The following is a 25,523-nucleotide window of genomic DNA, read 5'->3' as shown; positions in this document are numbered from 1 at the left end:
GTAAATTGCACTCTCTAATTAGAACATTTTCATTCCAATTCTCTCAGTAATTACAGTAGAAAAGTTGTTTGCTAAATAAATAGCACAGCCATTCTCAGCCCAGGTTCATAGTGTGCTGCCTGCTATGGTAGGTGGGTCCCTTGCTAACACACACATTGTATAGTATTGAGAGATTTGGGGGAGAAGGGGACAGCTGGGATTGTCCTGTTACCTGGGATACTTGCAGGGGATAGAGCGAACCAGCCCTTTCACTGTGAAGCAGCAAGTGGTTCTGAGTCAATTCTTCCTATGAACAATCTAGAACTTTGAGAGGATGGATATCTTCCAAGCCCCCTCCCTTAGAGGTAAAGAAAAGCATTTTGTTTTGTTTTTATAGCAGACCCATTCATTTGCAGCAAGTTGGATCCTTAATTTTCAATCAACCTATTTGGGTATAAGATCAAATTCCAGTCTGGTAGCCATGACTTATACAGTGGGTCAAACACCAAACTTGACCATACCATGGCGAACATATTCACATGCCCAATCCACCCATCCCGAAGTCCACCTACTAAACCACCTAGCTAGTATGAGACATTGCATTCTGAGTATTCTCATGCCAACTCCAGTTGTGCTCAAAGCCAATATCCAAATTGTGAAAAAAGGACATGACAGAATGTATAGATCTTTGAAGATCTAGCCAGAGTTCTTTTGTTGTTCAAACCTCTCATCTCCCTAAAGCCTGTGGGAATAATTCCAGATGTCTCTGTTTGGCTTTGTCAGAAAACTATGGATGCCTGGGGACCATTTTCTTAACCTTTTAGTGGGTGACAGGTAGACTCTAACTGCATTTCTATGTCCAATTTAGTGAGCCAAGCTCACTATTTATTTCTCACATTTGACAACAGCATATTGTCTGTTGGTTTGTTTCCCTAAATGGTAAGAGGACTCCCGGGCCAGATCTCACTCATGGCCACTTTCCTCCTTCTATGCAGGCCAATTTAGCAAGTATTCTTGGGTTATAGATGAATCTATGAATGACAAGATCATTATGAACTTTCAGATATGTCATATCAAAAATATTTATTATCTTACCAATTGCACTTCCAGCCGATGAGACCAGAATTGGCTTGGAAAGAAAATAGATATAATAATTTCATTAGAATCTCACTGAACTGCAAAAAGGCCTTTGTCCTTCCACTTTAAATAATGATAAAAAAATCAATATCTTCTCCTTAGAATTCTTTCTTGTCATTCCTGAAGGTGACCATTCTGCTAGATTAGAGTTATGTGAGGTAGCTAAGATTCATTGTGGAGTATGAATCCCCGACTCCACATTTATTTATTTATTTTAGGGCAAAACATGTTTGAAATAAATTAAAAGAACACTTTCGACATTCTTGCATTAAAAAAAAAATCAATCTGATTTTGTGTTCTCTCTAACTTGGGAGGTTAGTATTACTTTTATCCCTTGAGTCAGGATTTTAACATAAAATATTGTATATTTGTAATCTCATATTTTGACTTGGGGCATATGTATGATAAAATATTGATAAATATTTCTAGGAAGCAATTACCAATGTAGAGCAGCCTTGATTCTGCCAGCAGGGTAAATAGATTGACACTATATCTGATTTTACTTCAACAATCATTCAATAAGGAACAATTTGAAAGGTAGATCTATATTTCCATTCCAGAGCTGCCAACTGACTGTAATATTCTTAAATCACTCAAAATGAGCTAGAGAAGCTGTGCCTAACAGTAAGGTCTCTCAGCTCAAGGAATGATTGCTTTAAGAGCTAAAGATACTTGCCTTTCTACCATTGTTATTGTGATTGTTCAGTCATTTTCAGTCATGGGTGACTCTTCATGACCCCATTTGGGCTTTTCTTGGCAAAGACACTGGACTGGTTTGCCATTTCCTTCTCCAGCTCATTTTTACAGACGAGGAACCTGAGGGGGAAGCGGGGGAAGTGAGTTGGTTAGGATCACCCAGCAAGTAAATGTTTGAGGCCAAATTTGAATTCAAACAGATGAGTCTCCCTGACTTCAGACCTGGTGTTCTTTCCACTATAGCTTCCTATTACCTATGAATTCAATTCAATTTGGCAATGATTTCCTGAGTCTCTACTGAAGTGGTTACTCTTGCCAGGATTGCTCATGTGAGACAATGGCTATTTGGGTAGAGAAGATAAGTACCCTACAATTTAGGAGGATCCATTCCAAAAGATTCAAAGAAAGGAGAGCAAGGATCTCATGGTCTAAGATGGTAAAGGGCATTCACTCTTGCCCAGAAGAAACAGGACATTCTCCAGAATGTCAATCTAAATACAAGGAGAAACAAGTCTGAGAAGCAAAGAAGCAAGAATGAGTTAAAGGGATCAAGTCCAGGATAATGAACCAAGGGAGATTTTAAAAAACAATACAGAAGTTAGAAGCAAGAGCAGCTAAAGATGGACATCATGGAATCATTCTGCCAGAAGACAGAACCAGAAAATTTCTGCATTTTATTTGGTCTTATTTTATTTTGGGGGAAAAAGAATAAAAAAACCCAGGATTTGGAGTGCTGTTTGTGGGGGTGGAGATCATTGAAAATTTACTGAGCTCTTATTTTTCTTGTTTGATTTGCCAGGAAAATGACCCTCGCACTGGGAAGGATCAAATAAATATAGCACAGGAGGGGCGCTCAAGATGCTGAAGATGACGATTAACATTAATAGGGCCTTTGAAGACTTGCTGAGAACAGTCTTGCCGTATTCTAGCAGTCTTATAAGGTAAATGCTTATTATTTTCACCCCCATTTTATAGATAAGAAAGTGGGATTCCAAGGGAGTGACATGCCCCCGGTCAAATAGCAACTAAGTGGTTCCCTTTTTTTCTGGTTCCATTTGCTAGCTACTAAGGCCTTTTCCTCTAAGGCTTCTACCTTCTCTGTATGTACCCTGCACTTATCTATTTGTTTACATAGCATCTCTACCCTGAGGGTAGGGCTTATTTTTGCTTTGCTTTTATAGCCCCAGCACAAAATAAACAATTAATAAATGTTTGATGATTAATTGGTGATTGACTGATGTTGGACTCAAATCCAGGTCTTTCGGATTCCGCCTAAGGAAACAATAAGAGAGCACCCAGTTATCCTAAAAGAGTTCAAGTCATGTGGCCCAGATGAACCACCTCCACGGACACTGAAAGAATGAGAATAATAATAATAATCATAACTGGATTTATATAATGCAGTAAGATATACAAAGCACTTTACAAATACTTTCTCAATTGAACAACCCTGGGGGAAAGGTGCTATTCTAATTAATCCCTGTTTTATAAGATGGGGAAATTGGGGCAGAGACAGAGGTGAAGTGACTTGTCCAGAGTCATTCTGCTAGCAAGTGTATAGGCCAGATTTGAACTCATTCTTCTTGACTCCAGCCCTGGCACTCTATCCACTTTGACACATGCTGCTTCTCTAAATTGCCTCTGAACAGATATAATTAGTAACAGTAATATGTTAAAATACAATAGTAAGGACATTATAGGATGGAAGAAAATGTTCTGATTTTCAAAAAAGGGAGGAAAACATTTGTGAATGATTGGTCTAAGAACTTGACTGAAAAAGAAAAAAAAAATATATATATATATATATATATATATATATATATATATATATACTTAAGATCTACTGGGAAAAACTTCCTAATCAAGTCAAGTTATCCCCAAACCCCTTGACTTCATTGCAGGTGTTCAAGGAAAGACTAGGTGACCAAGCCCCAGGCATGTTGTCAAGTACATATTTTTTCAACTGGTGTGATTAATTGGTCATGTCAGTTCATCATAGTCTCTGATTTGGGACTTCTGAGGAAGAAACAGGGGTGATATATAGACAGGAAAAGGGAGGGGGAGAGCACGGCCACTCTCACTTTGAAATACACATGGAATCCACGTAAGAGCTGCCTGCAATTTTTTAAAATTTTTCAATTTATTATAACATAAATGAGAAACTAAAGCACCAATTTTCCCCCTGAAAAAAAAAAACCAAAAGAATAAATGAGATTCGCATCAATTTTCATGGCTGCATTTTCAAATAAGTTCATAAATTCAGTGAAGAGAAGCCACAGTCTTATATCTATTGCAAATGAGATTCTTTGGGGCTGCCCAATCCTCAGAGCAAGGAACTAATACAAAAGAAAAGGGGGGAGGGGGCAATTTCCTCCAAGTTTTATAAAATTAACCTTTGTTATGCTAAAAAGTCAATAATTTTCATTTTTAAAAAAGAGAAAAATCATCAACCTTAAGGGAGTTCCACTGAGTTTGGGAATCACAAAACTATCAGGGGAAAATATCCTTAGAACTTGTCTCTAGGCAACTGCCCTACAGTTGTTAAGAAAAGGGGAAAAAAAGTGGAGAGAGAGAGAGAGAGAGAGAGAGAGAGAGAGAGAGAGAGCACGCACAGAGCAGAACAAGAGCTAGAAATCATGAGATATGACTAATTGAAGAGGCAGAGGCAAGACAGAGAAAGACTCAATGAGGAGAGGCAATCAAGAAGAAAAAGAAACTTTTTTTAAAGATTAGAAAATCTGAAGCTGAAAATAACAATGGAAGCCTCAGAAAGCAAATGGCAGATTTCATTCTTATCAAAATGTGCCCAACCCCTGCCAAAAAGCCAGAGAGAGAAGAAAAAGTGGTGGACAGGAAAACAATCAGTCACCACAGAGGTAGGCATTAAAAAATTGCTGTCAATTTGTCAGCCATAACATAAAAGGCATATATGACCATTCATTGAGTCAGAAGGGATTTCAAGAGCATTTAGTTCAAGCCATACCTGAATAAGAAATTTCTCCACAACACACTAACAAAGGCTTCCAACTACAGGAAACTTCTTCCATCTATGGAAGCTTCACATTCTACTTTTAGGTGGTTCTGATCATTTGTTTTGCCTCACATTGAGCCAAAATCAGACTCTTTGCATCTTACATCCTTCAATCCCAGTTTTGCTCAGCTTTACAACAAAGAACAAATCTTACCCCCTTGGTATAAGAGGGGGCTTCAAATACTTCAAAACAGCTACCCTTCACTCTAACTTCTCTCGTTTCAAGTGGAGATATCTCCATAACTTCAAAAATCAAATGTTATTCAACTGATTTTTACAGAGACAGCTAGGGAGCATTGCAGTGGATAGAATGTTGGCTTTGGAGTCAGGAAGACATTTTCCCTGGCTTAAATCTGACCTCAGATACCTATTAGTTGTGTGATCCTGCTAAGTCACTTAACCTATTTGTCTCAGTTTCTTCATCTGCAAAATTGGAATAGTAGTTTGTCCCTTCTTTTCTTCATTTCACATTATACTCCGTTATGTTCCAGACCAACGAGGTTACTTCTTGTACTCTGTAGTCAATTTTCTAGCTTTTCCTTCTTTGACTCTCTCAGGCTGCCCCGCTCACCTCATATAAATGTGCTCTTTGCTCATTTGTACCCTTTTAGCTTCATTCTAGGCATAGCTCAGGCTCTACCTCCTATGGGATGGGGGAGAGAGCATTTATATAGGACCTACTATATGCAAAGAAGTTTTTACAAGTATGATCTCATGGGATCTTCACACCAATCATGGGAGATAGGGGCTTTTATCATTCCCATTTTACAGATGAAGAAGCAGGGGATATTACTGGTTCGGCCACTATGGCCCTTCGGATGGTCTGAAGTCAGTAAGATGATTTCATTAGAATCTCACTGAACTGCAAAAAGGCCTTTGTCCTTCCACTTTAAATAATGATAAAAAAAATCAATATCTTCTCCTATCTGTTTTCAGTCACTTACTACTAGCTGTAGTACTGCCATGGGGTCAGGAGCATTTGAAATCAATTCACATCTTGCCCCTGATATTTCCTAGCTGTGTGACCCTGAGCAAGCCACTTTACGTCTGTCTGCCTTGGTTTCATCATCTGTAAAATGGGGAGTAAGAGTGAGCCAAAAAAAAAAAGTCTTAAGCAAGATAGTGGCATGGTTGGAACTATACATTAATAAGATCATTTTGACAAATGTGTTGAAGAGGGGAGTGACTACAAGCCTGGAAATAATAAATCTTAAAAGAAAAAAGATGTCCATACAAGATTCTCTCTCCATGTAGTTTAATACATACCTTCAAGGTACTATTATCAGCACAGAGAATATCATTATCCTCAAATATTCATTACACTCACAGAATTCACAGTACTGAAGGGGCTATGGAAGTCAATCATCAAAGAAATGCTTATCCTAATAGTCTTCAACAATCACCCCCCCCCAATACACAAATTATACTAGAAAATAAATAGCAGAGTTAAAGAGGCATTCTAGCCATATTGTAATCTGAATTGATAAAACTATCCTTGGACATTTCAGCACAAAGTAGTCAGACAGAATAACATGCTGAAAGAAAAGCCTGCTTCTACTGAAATTGATGCATCTTAATAAAAACAGATGGCTTCTTATGAATATCTTTTGGAATACTAACTGTATTATTTACATTTTTCATTTTTTTCATTTTTCATATGACACAACCGATATATGGAAATGTGATTCAAAATGTACTGCCAACATTTTCTAAGGCTCTCCATCCAAACTATGATATTCAGTGATGCTCTACAAACCAGCAGAAATGTAATAGAAAATATATCTAAAACCATACCCTTATTTAAATTCTATCCTCCGACTTTTTAGTTTCCCGTGGACTGTTTTTGCCATTATGAAAAAAAAGCTCCTAGAATGAATGTTACCCAAGGAGGAGGTGTGTAAACCCACAAAAGACTTCACCTATGACGTCACTGACTTGCCATTATTTGGCTGCTGATTAACCCATCTGTGAATTACCCAGGTACTTGTGTTCTTTATTAATCTTGATTTGGATAAGCATCTATTCCCCCATGCACTAGCATGTCAGAGAGTCTCCAAATCAATCACTCATACAGCCAGACACAGCACCTGGAGGAAGTACTAGAAGAAAGGGAAACAATGGAAAATATGGGAGAGAATGAAATGAGTCAATTACAGAGGAGTTAGTCCTTAATACCCTCATCCCTATTAGCACATAAAATCAGGGTAGCTAGCCATCTGGGGTCTAATCAGACAAAGGAGATAAAACTAGGAAGATAGAGTATCACACTCAGAAAAGCAATAAAATGAGCAGTGTTGATTTCATTTTTTTTTGAGCCAGAGCAAAGATGTCTGTATTCCATATGCGTCACTAAGATACCTAACCAGACCTAGCCAAAGCCTCTCTGGATGTGTCATCACCTAAGTGATTCAGAGTAGAGCGTGTCTCTTTCCTTTCCTTTCCCTTGGAAAAGGCAGATCTTGACTAAGTAACCGCAAACAATCCCAAGTTTGTGACACTGCAGAGTCCAACAGAAAAAAATGGGAAAGGACTTTTCCTTAAAAACAGAAGAACAACAAATGGAGAGGAAAAGAAATGGGCATTATTTTCCCATCAAAGAGGAGGAAGAGAATTACATGCTTCCTTTCTAGTCCATCAGCACCTGTCCCTGGAGCTCAGGCCAAAGAGCAATTTACTAGAACACAATGTCAGAGCTGGAAGGAATCTGGGAGATAATCGAGTCCAGCTCCCACATTTTAGAGAGAAGGAAAAGGAAGCCAAATGAGTTAAGGAGCATGGCTAAGGGCATAGTACTAACTTAATTGCTAGAGCCAGGATCAGCAGCCTAGCTCTCCTGACTGAATGCTCTGTCTGCTCCACATTCTACTCCAAAGAAATACCATGCCTCACATTCAGATATACAGCCAACAAGGCACACTCACATCCCTCATCTCATTTGATTCTTTCAAGAAGCCCTCCTTATAAAGTAGACAGATCAGGTACTATTATCCCCATTATACAGATAAAGAAATTGATGCACAAAGAGGTCTCCTTCCCATCCTAGATCAATGCTTCTATTATCATAAAACTCAATTACCCAAGCTTCCATAGGTTGGTCAAACAGCAGAGATGGGAGTCAAACCCATATATTGTAACTTCTGGCTTAATGCTCTTTTCACACATCTCCCCTCCCACCCATCTAAAACTCCTAGATAGGGGGCGTTAGGTGGCACAGTGAATAGAGCACTGGCCCTGGAGTCAGGAGTACCTGAGTTCAAATCCAGCCTCAGACACTTAATAATGACCTAGCTGTGTGGCCTTGGGCAAGCCACTTAACCCTATTGCCTTGCAAAATCTAAAAAAAAATCTAAAACTCCTAGATGTTTGCTTCAAGAACTTCCTTCAATTCTAGGCTTGAGTCTCCAGTGAGGGATATTTTGAACAAAGCATTTTCTAGGATTTCATTTCTTAAAGAAAACTGTCATTTACTGAGGAAGAACTCTCAAGACCTTGCTTGGAATTTCAGGATACACTAAGGCAGAATGAATTTCTTTTAGGAAAGTGAGGTAGACATTTTAATAAGGTTTTTTTTTTTTTAAATAAATGGGCTATAGGAGAATCGGCTCTGGATGCAATCTTGGGCCATGAGTCAGCACACTCCTTGGCAATGGGCCTTTCAATGGCTGAATCTTTCATCTCATCTTTGTTGTTTACTATGATTCCTGAATTGCTTTTAAAATAGGGGAATACCCCAAATGATATATGATCAAAGTATATGGACAGCCAGCATTCTAAGAGAGAAATCCAAGCTATCAATATTCATATGAAGCCTGAGGTTCCATCTCATACTCATCAGGTTGGCAAAATTGAATTACAAAAGGAAGGTGACCTAATGTACTGTAAATGGAACTATGACCTAGTTGAACCATTATGGAAAAGCATTTAAAACTATGCCTCCCAAATTACTAAACTGTGCATACCCTTTGACCCAGAAATACCACCACAGTCAAAAGACATCAAACAAAGTGGAAAGGGAACCCTATGTACAAAAGTATTTATGGCAGCCTTTTTTGTGTGTGGTAGTAGAGAACTGGAATGTAAGGGACAGCACATCAACTAGAGAATGGCTAAACAAATTATGGTATATGATTGTGATAGGAAAAAAAAAGATGAGGGACAGTTTCAGAAAAACCTAAGAAGAATTGTATGAAATGGTGCAGAATTAAGTGTTCAGAGTCAAAAACAAATGAAAGCAATTTAAAGACAATTTTGAAAGACACAAGAATGATGATGAATGCAACATCCAAACATGATTCCAGGGAATGATGAATGTTCCCTACCTCCTGCCAGGGAGGTGATAGGCACAAAGTGTAGAATGAAACATATTTTTTGGACATGGCCAGTGTGGAAATTTGTTTTGTATAACTATGCAGATTTGTTTCAGGGTACCTGTGCTTTATTTTGCATTTCTCTTCTTTTCTTTTTGTCCCCTGTGGTGAGGGGACAGACACAGACACACACACACACACACACACACGCATATATACATATGTATATACAGATATACAGATATACATATGTATATACATATAAAAGTATATACATATAAAAGTATAAATGTGCATATATACAAACACATACCTACATATCAATCTACCTATGAGGGCTCCCTACTTTCATACCCCCAAATATGTTGTCATTCTGCAGCATATTGCATTACAAAGTCAATTCTTAATGCCCAATTCTGCTAGTGAATATAAATGGAAGGAATGTGTGACAAGACACTGGTAATAGTCCCCTTTTCTTGCTACTGTAATTCTGAGCAGCCTCCCAACAGAAATAATAATTGAATTCTTGTCAGAAACATAGACCTAACAAAGTAAAATACTTATACTTTCCTAAAGGTAGAATGTCTTTTAAAACATGATTGTTAGTCATTATAGAATCAACTAAGACACTGGATTTGTTTTTCATAATGTCTGAAGAGGTTTATTTGTAGGATCTATCCAACCTCCCCCAAAGACTTTGGGGCAGTACAGTCAATTTCCTTTCCAAATGCTTTGTGGGTAATTACACTAGCTAAGGTCAAACTCCATAACTACCTTTCCACCTCCAACTTTTATCCATGTATCTGGCTCTTATAGTCTTACATGGAAAAGAATAGCTGGGTTAACCGAACCATTCTCTTAGGTTAAATATCACATCAAGTGAATTCTCCAGCATTCTGTCCAAATTTCACTATCACCATGTCTACCTGATGCAGAAAGATGGAATCATTCATATCAACCTTTTAGCCTTTCTTCCCTTAGAGCTCTTAATCAAAGAGTTAGAAGAGAATGAAGAGATCATCCAATATAATACTCTCATTTGACAAATGAGGAAACAGGGTAAAAAAGTGGGGGGAGTGACTTGCCCAAGGTCACAAAATTAATTAGTGACAAAGCTGAGATAGCAAACTAGGCTCCCTCATTTCCATGCCCTTGATCTTTCTACTGCCATTGGATGAATTTAGCTAGAGTAAGCCTATATAGACTAGACTTCAATTGCTCTAGGAGAGCAAATCATTTATCTATCAATGCCTGTCAATTCTGCATGACTCTTGACCATGTTCTCCGAGAAGTCCATCAGAGGGAGTTCTCTTGGGATTTCTGCCTATTGCATAGAATTCAGCAAGAACTCATTACTTACTAATATAGGAACACAGAATGGAGTATGTGGAATGGTCAAAGTAGCAATTTAACTGACAACTTAAATTAACTTCTCAAATAATGATTTGACCCTAGTTCAAGCACCCATCATCTCTCACCTGTTTTACTGTAATAGTTTTATAATTACTCTTCCTCTCTACAGTCTCATCCCTCTCCAATCCCTCTTCCCACATTGACAATTCTAAATCATCAGCATGATCGCATCATTTGTTCACTTGAGAGGTTTCAGTGGCTCCAAATTGGCTAAAATACAAACTCCTCTGTTTGGCATTCCATATTGTTGACTTGGAATCTGATTCCAGTCTAGACTGTTTCTTTGCTACTCATCCCCATGTACTATGCATGCCAGTCTCCCTGTTCTGTGTCTTTTCCCAGTCTAACACCCATGATTAGGATGCATTTCTTCACCTCAGCCTTTCGAAATTTCTAGCATTCCTTTCAAATTTTAGCTCAGGTACCATCTCTTAAATGTCTCCTAGTCCCGAAAGTAGTTTCAGCTCTCAAGTACATTGCATTTACTCACTTATTTAGGTACTGTATCACCCAACAAAAAGTAAGGTCCTTGATGGTAGACAGAGAATTCTTTTTTCAGTCTTGTCTCACCAGGGCTGGTACAGAACACTTCAAAAGGTTTGCTAGTTGAACTCACATAGGTTACCTTACCTCGGCTTATCTGATGGGAAGTTCCATGTCTACAGTATAAGGCAATGATTTGGTCAATAAATCAAAAAACAATCTACCAAAGCATTAATTTGTTTGTCAGCACATTGCACCATGTGGCCCTATGTAAATAGGTTGTGAGTTTCAGTTGCCAATATTTTTACATACTCCCAACCAAACATACCCCTTCCTCAAGAGAGGCATCTTTCTAAATACAAAGGAATATTGTATTTGTGGCTGATTTATCTCCCTGTTGTTGCCAGAGGGCAGAAACTTCTCTACCATTAAAGTCCTATTCCACCCTTACCTTCACTAGAAGTTATCATTAGGGATTCTGAATACCCCAGAGGTGCTGACATAGGGACTTAGTAAGCATCTAGTCCAGCCTTTTACAGATGAGACAACTGAAGTACAGAAAGAGGAAGCTATTTGTCCACAGGCCTAGCCTCACTACTCTCTAACTCTACTGCAATTATGAATTCACTACAAATATCAACATCTAATATTGATACAGTGTTGTGTTTCTGAGGATCATTTCTGAATTAAAAAAAACTGAAAGTATAATTTGTGAACTATTTTCCAATCCAGATAGAATTATTATAGAAATAAAATCATAAAAAAGTAAAGATGAGTAAAAATCAGGTAACACTACTGACTCTAACCGTAGATGATACTGAAAAAAAAAAATTCAGAGATGCTCAATTAATGATTCAGGGTCTCCTGTCACCTCAAGACACAACTCAAATATAACCTTCTAGCTGGAGGCCTTTCTGGATACCCCTTATATGCTCCACCAAGCTTCTAGCTAATTACCTTGGGCTCATTCAGGGTATGCACAATTATCTAGGTACATGGACTGGCTGCCTCAGTAGAATGTAAACTCCTTGAGGGCAGGTTTTGCAATCTGTCTCTATAGAGCCTGGCAAAGAATGGGGACTTAATAAATACATTTTGATAGAATGACTAATTGGGGCAGCTAGGTGATGCAGTGCATGAAGCACCAGCCCTGGAGTCAGGAGTACCTGGGTTCAAATCCGGTGTCAGACCCTTAATATTTACCTAGCTGTGTGGCCTTGGGCAAGCCACTTAACCCCATTTGCCTTGCAAAAAAATAAAATAAAATGACTAATTAATGTCACTAAGAGAGAGGGTCATTGTGATGATCAAATGAGATGGTATGAACAAAGGACTGTGTAAATATAATCATCTTGAATAGAACTTTTCATGCAGCAAGTGGCAGTGTAAGCAGAGGACCTGGAATCCAGAAGACCCGAGTTTAAATCCATCCTCAGACGTGGCTCCCCAGCAAGTCACTTGAATGCAATTTGTCTCAGTTTCCTCATCTGTAAAATGTGGGTTAGAAAAATGGTACCCATCTTCTAGGTATGTTGTGAGGATCAAATGAGATAATCTTTGTAAAATGCAAACCTTAAAACCATATATATATCAGCTACTGATAACAACAACAGTAATAATAACTAACATAGTAAGGAGGAAATGCAATTTACCACAAAAGAGTCTGAAGTACTACGAGGATGTTCCTAAGGATTTTTGTGTATCACCTATATTTGTTATTAACTTTGTTGGCAATATGAGGTCAAAACCTAGATTGAGTTCGTAGTCGAGCTACAACTGCAGATCAATTCTGCCACTGGGGAAGGCATGAGCATTGCCTTATCTTATTGCTACCAAACAGATGATGGAGTGGGTATCCCTACTACCCCAAACACCAGCAAAGACCAAACCCAGATGGATTAAGCACTAGACAAAGATCTCCTAGGGAGTAGCAAAAGCTCACCCACAAGACTGGCAAATGATGGCCTACCAAGTCCAGTCTGGGTATGAGAGCTGCTCTAAACTGAGGAACCCTTCTGTCCTTGTCTGTTGTGCATCATACATGTACTCTGAGCTCTCCAGGGATAAAGCACTAGTTTGAGATCACCAACATCTTACAGATGAGAAAACTGAGTCTCAGAGAGGCTAAGTAGTTTGTCCCAAGTTACCCATTAAGAAAGTTGGAAGAGCCATGTCGTCTGCCTTCAAGTCCTCTCCATTATATCGCAATGCCTCACCATCTACCCCAGCTCAACTCCTTCCTTTAAGGATGTTTAGACCTTCTAGAATACAACATATATGCTCCTGCCTACCTCCCAGCCTGAATCTAAAACCCAGAATGCCATGGGGAAAAGAGAATCCATTTCTCATCTCAATGTAATATCTTTGCAGTTAGCCTTGGAAACCAATTTACAGTAAAGGAGGGACATTCCCACTGCATTCTGGTCTATGAAGGGTGGTATTGGGGTGGGGGGGGGAAGAGTGCTGGTCTCTAGTCAAGAAGACCTGGGACCAAGTTGCACCTCATATACTTAACTAGTTGTGTGACTATGTGCAAGTCACTAAAAGCCTCTGGGTCTCAGTTTCCTCATCTGGATCAGACCTGGAGAACTGTCTCACTCATATGGCTGTTGGGAGGCTCAAAGGAAATCAAAGCATTCTACAAACCTCAAAGCACTCCATATGCCTTGAGTTATTACTATTAGACTTCCTTGGTCAGAATAGATCTGAAACTTCATCTGTATTTGGAGAGGGCAGATGGGAATAGGGAAAAACCTAGAGACCGTGCCATATGAGGAGCAGTTAAAGGAACTGGGAAAGCCCACCGTGGGAGGATCACATATGTTTAGTCTTTTTCAATGTACTTATCAACTTTGGTGATTTTTTCTTGCTTTTCTTTTCTTGTCTTTTAAAAAATACTACTTATCTGGGATGGCTATCTGGCAGGAAGATATAAAAGGAACATGGGAGAAACTATGATTTAAAAAAAAAAGACATCAGAAAAAACTTATTTAAAAATAAAGGAAATGGGAAGGCTTGGCCAAAGAGGAGAAGATTCAGGGGAGGACCTAATAATTATCTTTAAGGATGTAAAGGACTGACCTGTGAAGAGGCATTTGTAACATTTGGCCCTAGAAGGCAGAATTAGGAATGGAGAAAAGTTTAAGCCCAGCAGGTTAGGTTCACACTAGCTATTATCTGTTTGAAGTTAGAGTACCCATTATGATGCATTCACAGCACCCTAGTATGATAAAATTGGAAATTAGAGTCATTATATGGATTCTAGTTATCAGTGTGGACAGACTGTCCATTGATACAGGTTGCAACTTCTCCTCTTCTTGCCCTTGAATTTCTGCAAATCCTACATGGAGGAACCACTACAAAGTGTTCATATATGACCACTAAGTGGAACACGTGAACAGCACCTATCATGTCAACTGAAGAGGGGTAAGGGCAGTAGGGAATTAGGAAGGACAAGAGGATGCAGTACTTACCAAAGCAGAATTGGGAGCAAGGAAACAAAGACCAGGAACAAAGGGATGTGAAGTTCTTACTAAAAGGAAAGAACAGAAGTCATTTACAGATTTTATACATTTCAATAGTGCTTTAGAATTTGCTATCTCCCTCTACAAACAAAACACTCTAGGAACAGATCAGAATAAAAGGACTCAAAATTGAAGCATTTAAAATGAAATGGAAAGATCAATTGAAGGAATGGCAACAATGAGCCAGGAGAAGGAAGACCCCACTAGAAGTCTTCAAGCCAAGAATAGCTGACCACTCATTGGGCATATTGTGGAGAAGATGCCTGTTTGGTCCAGGGTTGGATTTGGGAGTCTTTTCCAACACTGAGATCTTGGGATTTTCATATTCTGTGTTAGGAAAAGTCAAATAGTCAAGTCAACTTGTTAGTGGTCTCTACCACCTAGCATGTTGTCCTAGAGTCACTAATTTTCCTGGGCCCCATCTTTAGGCTTTTGGGTAGAGTTTCAAATCGCTCTACAGAATAGTTGAAACAATTCACAACATCACCAACAGTACATTCATGTCTTGATTTTCCCACATTCCTTTCTACATTTGTCAGTTTCCTTTTCCATCCTGTTAGCCAATCTAATGGGTATGAGGTGGTACCTCAGAATTATTTTGCATTTCTCCAATCAATAGTGACTTAGAGCATTTTTAATATGATTATAGATAGCTTTGATTACTTCATTTGAAAACTACCTGTTCATATCTTTAGATCACTTATCACTCAGGAAATGGCTCTTATTTTTGTAAATTTGACTCAGTTCTCTATATATTTGATAAATGAGGCCTTTATCAGAGAAATTTGCTGCAAAAACTTTTCATAGTTATGACTACTAACTGTATTTCCCTCTATTGTATCCCTTCCCTCTGTTTATTCTATTCTTTCTCTCCTTTCACTCTGTCTCTCTTCAAAAGAGACCCCATCGACCCCATCTATAAAAAGAATAGGTTGACATTTTATATCCTAAGGTTACCTTAAGAGGTAAGTGGTTTTGCAAAAAAAAATGTTGGCATCATACATGCAACCAGAAGCCAAAGTCCCAAGGAGCCTATGTTTGAAATAAATGAAGTCAGAATTCACTTAGCCAGTGTCCAAAAGAAAATTGACCGAGAAAGTCAAAAGCATTGCCACAACCTCCGGTCATCATCACAGAAGCTTATTTTTCCTCATATAGATTTGCACAAGTAAGAGTCATGCACGAATTCAAAATAAGCTGAAGGCCTTTCATTGGTGTCACATTGGTTTGTGCCTGAGTAGACATACTGGAGATCAATTACAACCTAATAGGCAGTTTTGCAGTCCTGTTCAATCACCTCTATTTCTAAACTTTGTGATATCATGAAGCAGGCTGCACAGGGAACTGTAATAATAGAGATGCTATGCCAGAAAGCCACACATCATTTAGTATAAAGCCAAAATGTCCTTGGGAGGAGAAGATCAAAACAGGATGGCATCCTGTTGCAAACTAAATACAAGATGTTCCAAAAGTGAGTACGAATACACGCTATTAATGCTTGAAGTTGAACTAAGACTTCTGAGACAGAAGGGAAAATTCAACAGGGTTTCAGGAAATTGGAAACCGGAAATATACATTACAGAAAAGTGAGGAGGGGGCGAATCCAAATACGACCAAAGGGAGAATAACAGGGAGTGAGAGAATGTTGCCCACACTGGTTTGGGAAACTCTAAAATCAAGGATAGTTGCCATTTATTATGCACTTCTGCCTTTCAAAATATTTCATAGCTACCTCATAGGCACCATGTCTATCAGGCCTCCCATCAGGACTGTGCTGGAGCCACCTCTAACCACCTTGAAACTTTCAAGCTGAGCTTTAGCACCTCAGAATTAGGCAAGGACCTACAAACCAGGCTTTGATTTATTGTTTTGATTGTTATGAATTAGGAAATTTAACAAAGTAAATTAAAGTTAAAAGTGTGAGGATACATTTTCTCCCAGGGTGCCTGGTTGTTAAAGTTAGGAGCATACCCTTGTATTGCTCTAGAACTAGCTCAGCAGAAGTGCCGTAGTACAAGACAGACAATCAAGTCATCGCCAGACTGGAGGCCTGTTAACTAGAGACTAATAACAATAATAATACTCCGAACTGACACCAAAGTGCTTTACATCATTTATCTCATTTGATACTCATAACTCCCTATCTCCTTTTAACCCTCCCAATGGGGGGGATCTTCAGATATTATTATCACCATTTCACAGGGAGATAAAGTTTTGTCTTGTCTAAAACCTAGCTATCTCCAAAATGTCTACTATACTTGTCCAAAGGCCTAACATACTCTTGCCCAAAAGACTATTTTATGGAGAACAAATATCAGGCAAGCAATCAAAAGGGGTGAGAAGAAGCCATAACAGGACACCTTTATGATCTCCTTAATAACTCTGGAATTGGTTTTGCATCCTAGGAGATACTAGCACAGAACCACCCAGGATGGTGTACCCTCATCAGAGAAGGTGTTGCACACTATGAGCAAGGTAAAATGGAAGCCACTCAAAGGAAATGTGAGATATGTAAGTTTAGAGTAAGCACCCCAGTTGTTCACACGGACTATTTGTGTCTGACTTCTGATAAAACATTCTGAGTTCATACTGGTCTGATGAGCCACAGTCTGTCTGTCTGTCTGTCTGTCTGTCTGTCTGTCTCACACACACAGAACTTGTCTCTTAGTGATGTTGTTTCAATTTTCTTCAACAACCAAAGACAAGAAGCAACCACCCACTATGCTAAGCCTGCACTGAGAAGGACCTGAGTTCAACCTCAGATACCTGATGGTTGTGTGACGCTGGGGAAGTCACTAAGTCTGTCTCCCTCAGTTTCCTCAACAGTAAAATTGGAATAATAACAGCACCTACCTCCTAGGATTGTTATGAGGAGCAAAGTGCTAAGCACAATGCTTGTTTCCTTCCTTCTTTCCCTCCCTTTCTCCCTTCCTTCCTTTCTTTATTCCTCTTTCCCTTCCTTCTCTTTTCTCCCTTCCTCCTCCCCTTCCTTCCTTCCTTCCTTCCCGCTTTTCTTCCACTATCAAATATCCATCTGATTTGAACTTTCCTCACTGCCAACTACACAGGTTTCCATGGGGTCAATAAGTCAACAACCATTTATGAAGGACCTATTTTTCCAGAGTAATAAAAGCATATCATCCTCTGCAGGTCTATAGCATCTTCACTTTTTTTTCAAAGAACTTTCATCATGATCTATGAAAGGCAGCATATTAAAGAGGGAAAAAGCAATGACTTTGGTGCTAGAGGAGCTGCCTCAGTCCATTACTAACTACGTGACCTTGAGCAAATGACTTTCATCTCTCCGAGTCTCAGTGTACCCTTCTACCAAATGGAGTTGTTGGACTTGATGACCTTTGAGATCCCTTCCAGCACTAGGTCTGTATTTGTGTGTACACCCCTTGCTAATTCACTTCAATTCCCCAGGCCTCAGTTTCAATGAGTCAAATCTAGGACTCCACTAGATGATCCTATGCTCTTCACCATTTTTATGTTGAACAATAACTCCAAGCCAAGGGCCCACTCTGAACCTGAGTCACTGGGAGGAAATTATTCCCTGTCAGATTGCAGACAAATTTTCGAATTTGGGGCTTTGCATTTGTTTCCAGTGTCCTCATCATTCAGCCAGGATGGCATTGAGATAAGCTGCCCACTGAATCATTGGGGATGAGAGACTCCCTACAGGTCTTCAATCTTCTGCATAATCTTAACTGCTTCCTAAGACCTGGGTCAGAAATGCCCCATGAGAAGATGCAAGCCTGCTTAGGAAATTTTCCAGGCTTTGTGTTTCAAGTTCATAAAAGGACACCCAAGTTTGGATACAGGATGGGTATCGAATACAATTGGAATTGTTATCCAAACCTCCATTTTCTCAGACTTTTCACAGAAATGCTAATCATATCCAGATCAGATTTTTCTCGCCCTTTCCACACAGACAAATTTTGTGGATGAGTGTCTGTGTGTACATAGGGGTAGGCATTGCACATATCAACAGGAACTTAGGTTCTCCTTCCAGGAGACAGATGGGAGAGTGTCAATGGGAATTATAAATAGATAATATTTCTAGGCCCTTTGGGCAGTTTCTAATCTAGGGAGTTGATAGTTCTTGAGTGCTATTTAAAACTTAGTGGGCAATTAATTCATTGGACCTTATTGCAAAGTAAGATATTATTCCACTCCATTAACTCCTAAAGATGTGGATAATCTCTTCACATCTGTAACTATAGCACTAATACTGTGCGGTATACCCTTCTCTTAGGAATACAGAATAACCCCAAGCCAGACTTTGAAGCCCATCTATATTGAAGAGGCTTGTCAGAAAACCAGTTTAGGCCTCCTAGAGCTGAAATGATCCTGAGTCTTTATTTTGGTAACACCAAATAACTGCTTACTATACATCAGTTTGTTCAGCAATAATCAAGAGACTGTGGTGCTTTTCCTAAAACACATCTCTTTTTTTAAATAAGTAGCATAGCAATAATAAGGAATTTCAAGCTAGTTCTCCCTAGATCCACACACAAAGTGCATCAATGCAACTTTGCACTGAGGAGAATCTGGAGACTTAGGAAAAACCAAAGGAACCGTCACTAGGAGTCAGTGTGGATTTGCTAAGAAGTCATGCCAGCCTCTGCTCACTTCTTTTGCTGTTGGGGTCACTGGACTGGGTGGTAAGGGGAATGCAGTAGATACAGTATATATTAATCTCAGCAAGGGATCTGACAAATTCACACATTCTTTGTGGATGAGATAGAGCAATATGGGCTGACTAGGTGGATGCATAGCAAATCTGATGAACAAGCCATCTATTAGCAATGAACTGTTTATATTCATTGAGGTCATCAGATCAGAGATTTAAAGCTGGACATCATCAAATTAGCCCCACCACTTTACCCAAGAGGAAACTGAGGCTGAGGAGACTTAACTAAATTGCCCGGGTCACTTAGCTAGTATATATCCAAAATGGGATTTGCACCTAAATTGACCTAACTCTGAGTCAAGCACCCCATCCACTCCCTCATAATGACTCTCTAATCATCTTCAATATTCTTTCCAGATCCAAGATTCTTGGATTCTAAGTTTAGATAATGTCCTGATTTTAGCAAAAGAGTTGGACAAGCAAGCCATCCCAATTCTTTCCAAGTTGCCCTCAACTCATTCTATTCCCTTTCAGAAGACTTGCTTGAGGTAAAGCACTCCACTTCATCATTTTTCCACTTGAAAGAATAGAGAAAACACTCCCCTCCTTTTTCCAAATGACTTGTATTAACTTAAAGATTAAACAGAAATACAACCAATACTTTACATTTAGAAAAAAAAAATTTATATGTTATGAATGTGTTCCGGTTGCTAGGTCGTTCACTTAGAATTATTTCATAGTGCTTCTTTATGATCTGTTCAACTGAAGTATGGTAATGGAAGCAGAGTATCCCATTAAAATAATGGACCATCATTTAACAATTTCACTTATATGTCACTTCTGTGATTTTTATGATTACAAATATTGATGTAGGAAAAACCTTTAAAAGAGGAAAAAACATGCTTTGTTTTCCTTTAAAACTCTTGGATATATAGAAAACTGAGTCAAATTTATAAAAAAAAAAAACCAAGCCATTCCCCAATTGACAAATGGTCAAAGGATATGCAAAGGAAAATTGCAGGTGAGAAAATCAAGGCAAACTATAGTCATATGAAAAATTGATCTAAATCATTACTGATTAGAGAAATGCAAATTAAAGTATCTCTGAGGTACCAGCTCACACCTCTCAGATTGGTCAATATGACCAGAAAGGACAATGAGCATTGTTAGAGGGAATGTGGGAAATCTGGGACACTAATATATTGTTAGTGGAGCTGTGAACTGATCAAACCTTCCTGGAGGACAATTTGGAATTACGTCCAAAGGGCAACAAAAATGTACATACCCAGCAAGACCACTACTGGGTCTATATCCTGAAGAGATCATGGGAAAAGGGTAGAAACATCACTTGTGCAAAAATATTCATAGCAGCTCTGTGGTGGCAAAGAATTGGAAATCAAGGGGATGTCCATCAGTGGGGGAATGGCTGAACAAATTGTGGTATATGTTTGTGATGGAAAAGTATTGTTCTATTAGAAACAAGGAGGGATGGGAATTCAGAGAAGCCTGGAAAGACTTGTATGAACTGATGCTGAACAAGATGAGCAGAACCAGAAGAACATTGTACACCCTAACAGCACCATGGGGGTGATGATCAACCTTAATGGACATGCTCATACCAACAGGGCAATAATCAGGGACAATTTTAAGGGATCTGTGACAGAGAATAACAACGGTATCCAGAAAAAAAATAACTGTGGAGTTTAAACAAAGACCAAAGATTATTACCTTCAATTAAAAAAGTTGTCTAATATACTACATAATTTTGCTGTCTCTAATATTTTATTTCTTCATCAAGGAAATGTTTTTTTTCCCTCTCAACACATTCAATTTTGATCAATGCATAGCATGGAAACAATGTAAAGATTATCAGCTTGCTTTCTATGGGGAGGAGGGGAAGGTGGGGGAAAAACTGTAAAATTCAAAATCTTACAAAAATGATAGGTAGAAACCATTATTCCACATAATTGTAAAACAAAATATTTACGTAAAATAACCTTGGGTTATATCACAGCAATGGAATTACTAGAACAAAAAGAATGATTGTTCTTATAACTCTGACTCCATGTTATGAGATGCTATTAAATAAACAATTGTGCCTGTTTTCTTAACCCTATGGATATGTAGTCATCCCTTTTCGTTATCTTTAATAATTTGATGGGTTAAGAGGTGGCCAGTTCTTTTTCTTTTCATTTCTGTGATCATTTTGTGAGGCACTAGTTCCTGGGAGAAGGTGGTCAGGAACAGATTTGAGCTTTACCTTAAAAAATGACTTGAAGAGTTAGTACATTGCAGCTCTAGGGGATAGACAGGGCATAGGCATGCAAATTGACCATGAAATGTGAGGAAAAGAGAGAGGGTTAATTTGGTTGGATAGAAAGGACAAGAATGAGTAATGAGGCTAAAATAATAGCTTGGAACCAGGTTAAAAAGGTTTTAAAAGTATCTTTAAGTTATAAGGGACAAGGGATAGGTGACACAACAGATAGAACACTGGCCCTGGAGTTAGGACATGAATTCAAATTTGACCTCAGACACTTACTAGCTATGAGACCTTGTTTAAGTTAACTTCAACTACCTCCAAAAAAATTATGAGGAACAAGCGTGGCTCAAAGAAAGAGATCTGATGACAAAGACAATCCCAACCTTCCTCTTTGCAGAACTTGGAGCTCCACAAGTGTAAATAGGGCTGATTTTTTTCCCCTCTTTTTTAAGGCAATACTATTTGTTATACAGGATGACTCCTGGGGGGAGGAGCTAAGGTAAACTATGGTAATATAAAAAACAGAAAGCATCAAGAAAAAATTACTTTAAAAAAGGCATCTTTGAAAGAATAGTGAAGGGTCTCAGGCTCTTGAGAATAGATCAAAGGAACAACTCTTATTATTTCCGCTTCACAACAAGGCTTACCTCATCTGTAAAATAAAAAGAATGAATTCTGCCCAATTATACATCTTTTATAAAAATAAATAATAACAACAACAATAATAATAACAAATATTTCTATGGTGCTTTATGGTTTTCAAAGAACCCTTTCTTCCTTAAAATCTTATGAACAATGTAGATTATTCCTATTTTGCAACTATGGAAACTGAATCACAGATAGTAAGATGACTTACTGACCATCACACAGTTAGGAGGAGGAAGAACCTGAATTAAGATATTCTGACTCAAAATCTAGTACTCTTCAATTAAAATATTTCTATATAGTGCTGGGATTTTAATGGGGTGGGAACTCCTAATATTCAATAAGAGGATATAATATTTGTAAAATGCTACTTTGTAAACTTTAAACCAGTAAATAATGCCAAATATGGCAATCATTGTTATCAGTTTGCAACCACCTGTACTTAGGGTCTTAGAGCTGCTTCACAACTAAGTGTCAGAGGTGAGATTTGAACCCAGGGCTTCCAAATTCCATATGCAATGCTGTATTCACTATATTACAAATGTCTTTCCTACAAATTAGGAAAGATGCATAAAGCATGTTAAAACTGAAAAGTATTTATATTAAAAAGTGGGTTAAAAAGTATATTAATATAATGTTGTTAGATCTGGGAACTAGCCCACACATTTTGGGGAAAAAACCTTGGAATTAGATAAGATACATGACTAAATGGTTTGTGTTCCAGTCTGACCCAGAGATCTCATTTCTGGGCATACAAACCAAGGGGGTTCCCAATTTGAAAGAAAGGTTTCAGATCTACCAATATCCAAGTGAGCATGTTTATAACAGCAAAGAATTGGAAAGAGAGTGGATTATCCTAGATTGGGGGATAGTTAAAGAAAGGGTATGCCAATATGATTCTTTGTCTTAAAAATGAAGGAGAAACATGGAAAAAGATATCAACTGATACATAATTCAGGAAAAGAACAAGGAAAACAATATACACAATGACTTCAGTAAAGTGAATTTAAAAAGAATGAATTGAAGTATGATGCTAGGCAATTCTAATGACTGATCTTGCCTCTGGAGAATAGGTCCAACTGGAAATGTACAAACTGCCTTTTACTTGAGAGGTGAGAGACTACTTTATGAAATGGTACACCTACTATCACAAATATAGGGAGTTGAAGGGACTTTAGCGTTCATATAGTCCAACTTATAACCCCAAAGAACCCCTACTATAAAAATCTGACAAGTCGTCAACCATCTCCCTGAACAGTTCCTCTTATGTATGAACTCTGCCTATTAGAATGTGAACTTCTTTGAGACCAGGACTCTTTTAACATTTCTATCTGTATCCCAAGCACTGAGCATAGTGTTGTGTATACAGCTAGTGCTTAATAAGTACTTATTCATTCATCCACCATCCTCCTGAGGTAGTCCATTCCAGTTTCGGACAGTTTTTCCTGACATGAAGGTTAAATGTGTCTCTTTCCAAGTGCCAATGAATCCTGCTAATTAGTGCCCTCTGGTGTCAGAACAAATCTAATCCTACTTTGGCAAAAGAAACCTTCAGATACTTGAATATAGTTAATCTTGTGACCTGAGTAATCCTGGGCAAGTCAAGTCACCTCCATAGTCCTCAATTTCCTCACCTGTAAAATCAGGGAGTTTGACTAGTTTATATCTGCTATCTCTTCTAGCTCTTAACCTGTGAACCTTGGATCGCTCCTCATTCCCCAGTCTCTAGTTTGCCCTTGTGCTGGCTGTCCAGTTCCAAATCATTCAGAATTAAAAACTCACTTCCTTAGCTGCACCCCTCTGTATTCTGAATGCTTGCTAGATCTGGCACTCATAAGTGAATGTGATGCTCCAGATGTGACCTGGCCAGCATAAAGAACATTGAAGTCAGAGTATTTTCCCTTAAGTGTAGATTTAACCATTATTCCCCTATTCAATAACTTCCAAAGGTTTATTATGGTCTCTGGGATCAACTATAAACTTATCCATTTGGCGCTTCAAGCCCTTTACCACCTGATTGGAGAACCTTTTTGTCCAGCCTTGGTGGACAAGACTCTCTCCTCCGTGACTCTGGAACCAAGTCAGATTGGTCTCCTGATGGCTCCTTGGACATGCTACTTCATCTCTCCTCTTGGGGCAATATTATTTGACTTTGTCCATGCCTACTTCACTCCACTTCCCAGAATCCTTCTCTTGCTTCAAGAACTACCTTTTATCTTGATTCCCACAATTCCACTCCACCTAAGAGGGCATTGCTTTTACTTTGTGTTTTATATCCATACATAGACATCTATATGTATATGTGTGTATGTCTATGCATACACACAAATACACTTGTTGCCTCCTCCATATAAGGTCTTAGATTGAGCTCCTCTAAGTCAGGGACTGGTTGGTCTTTCTTTGAATACTCAGGGCTGAACACATTTCCTGACCCACAGTAACTTCATAATACATGTTTATTGATTTGACTTTAATTCTTTACATTTGTATCTAAAATATGATAGGCACTTAATAAATGTTTGTTGATTATCATTTCCTTATTCCTGCAAGTGATGTCTTTTTTAAGAGACGGCCCAAACCTGGGGATCATTTCCCTAATCAATGTCATGACCAACTACAACTCAACAATAAAGGCTGCTCCCCATCTCCTACCAAAGAAGTGATGGACTCAAGATGAAGAATGAGACATACATTCTTAGACACAGCTAATGCAGGAATTTGCCTGACTTGACTATTCATATTTGTTACAGGAGTCCTGTTTTTTCTTTTTCTCTTTTCCAAAGCAGAGAGAAAAACAGAAAATAAATGTTTGTTCAAGTCTAAATCTTTTCTTAAGAAATAAAAAAATTAGGGGCAGCTAGGTGGCGCAATTGATAGAGTACCATCCCTGGAGACAGAAGGGCCTAAATTCAAATAAAGGCCTCAGGCACTTAATATTTACTTCACTGTGTGACACAAACAAACAATAAAAGAAGTAACAAAGTAAACTAAAGGAATTCAAATGTTTTATGTATTTTCTTAAAATATCAGTTAAAGTTATTTTTGATGATTTTAAGAAGTTAGCATGACCATCCTGAATATAAATCCCCAGTGGGGAAAACAAGGGAAATTGTGTAGTTTTTCCTCCTTTTCCTGAAAAACAGAGAAAATGCTTCATGTACAAACACTTTTCATAGAATTCAGCTATCTTTCCTCAGGAGAGTCAAGTCTAAAGATCATAAATTTAGAGGTGGGAAAAAACCTAGAGGCCACTTAGTCCAAAGCACCCATTTTACAGATGTGGTAACTGTGGCCCAAAGGTAGGAAGTGAAAGAGCCAGAAATAGCTCTTTGAGTTCCATTCCAGAAACCCTGATCCTCTACTGTATTTCAGGTTTATAAATTTCTGTTCAGGTTATTATCATAATCCT

The 25,523-nt window shown here is 38.5% G+C and overlaps 1 long non-coding RNA gene across 27 annotated transcripts in view; it reads right to left on the bottom strand.

Moving 5' to 3' along the window:
* Positions 1-25,523, bottom strand: part of LOC141503543 (uncharacterized) — a 266,282-nt gene that overhangs the window by 84,689 nt on the left and 156,070 nt on the right. For 26 of the 27 annotated variants that reach the window (XR_012472886.1, XR_012472877.1, XR_012472883.1 and 23 more), the window contains 2 exons: positions 14,520-14,578; positions 1,793-1,932 (listed from right to left, as the gene is read on the bottom strand). This is a non-coding gene — a long non-coding RNA (uncharacterized LOC141503543). The remainder of the gene's footprint in view (positions 1-1,792; positions 1,933-14,519; positions 14,579-25,523) is intronic. The other variant, XR_012472896.1, reaches the window with a different exon arrangement.

This window comes from Macrotis lagotis, chromosome X (genome assembly GCF_037893015.1).
Source record: "Macrotis lagotis isolate mMagLag1 chromosome X, bilby.v1.9.chrom.fasta, whole genome shotgun sequence".
NCBI lineage: Eukaryota > Metazoa > Chordata > Mammalia > Peramelemorphia > Peramelidae > Macrotis > Macrotis lagotis.
The sequence above is the reverse complement of the archived record's forward strand: the minus strand, read 5'-3'. Positions and strand labels throughout refer to the sequence as shown.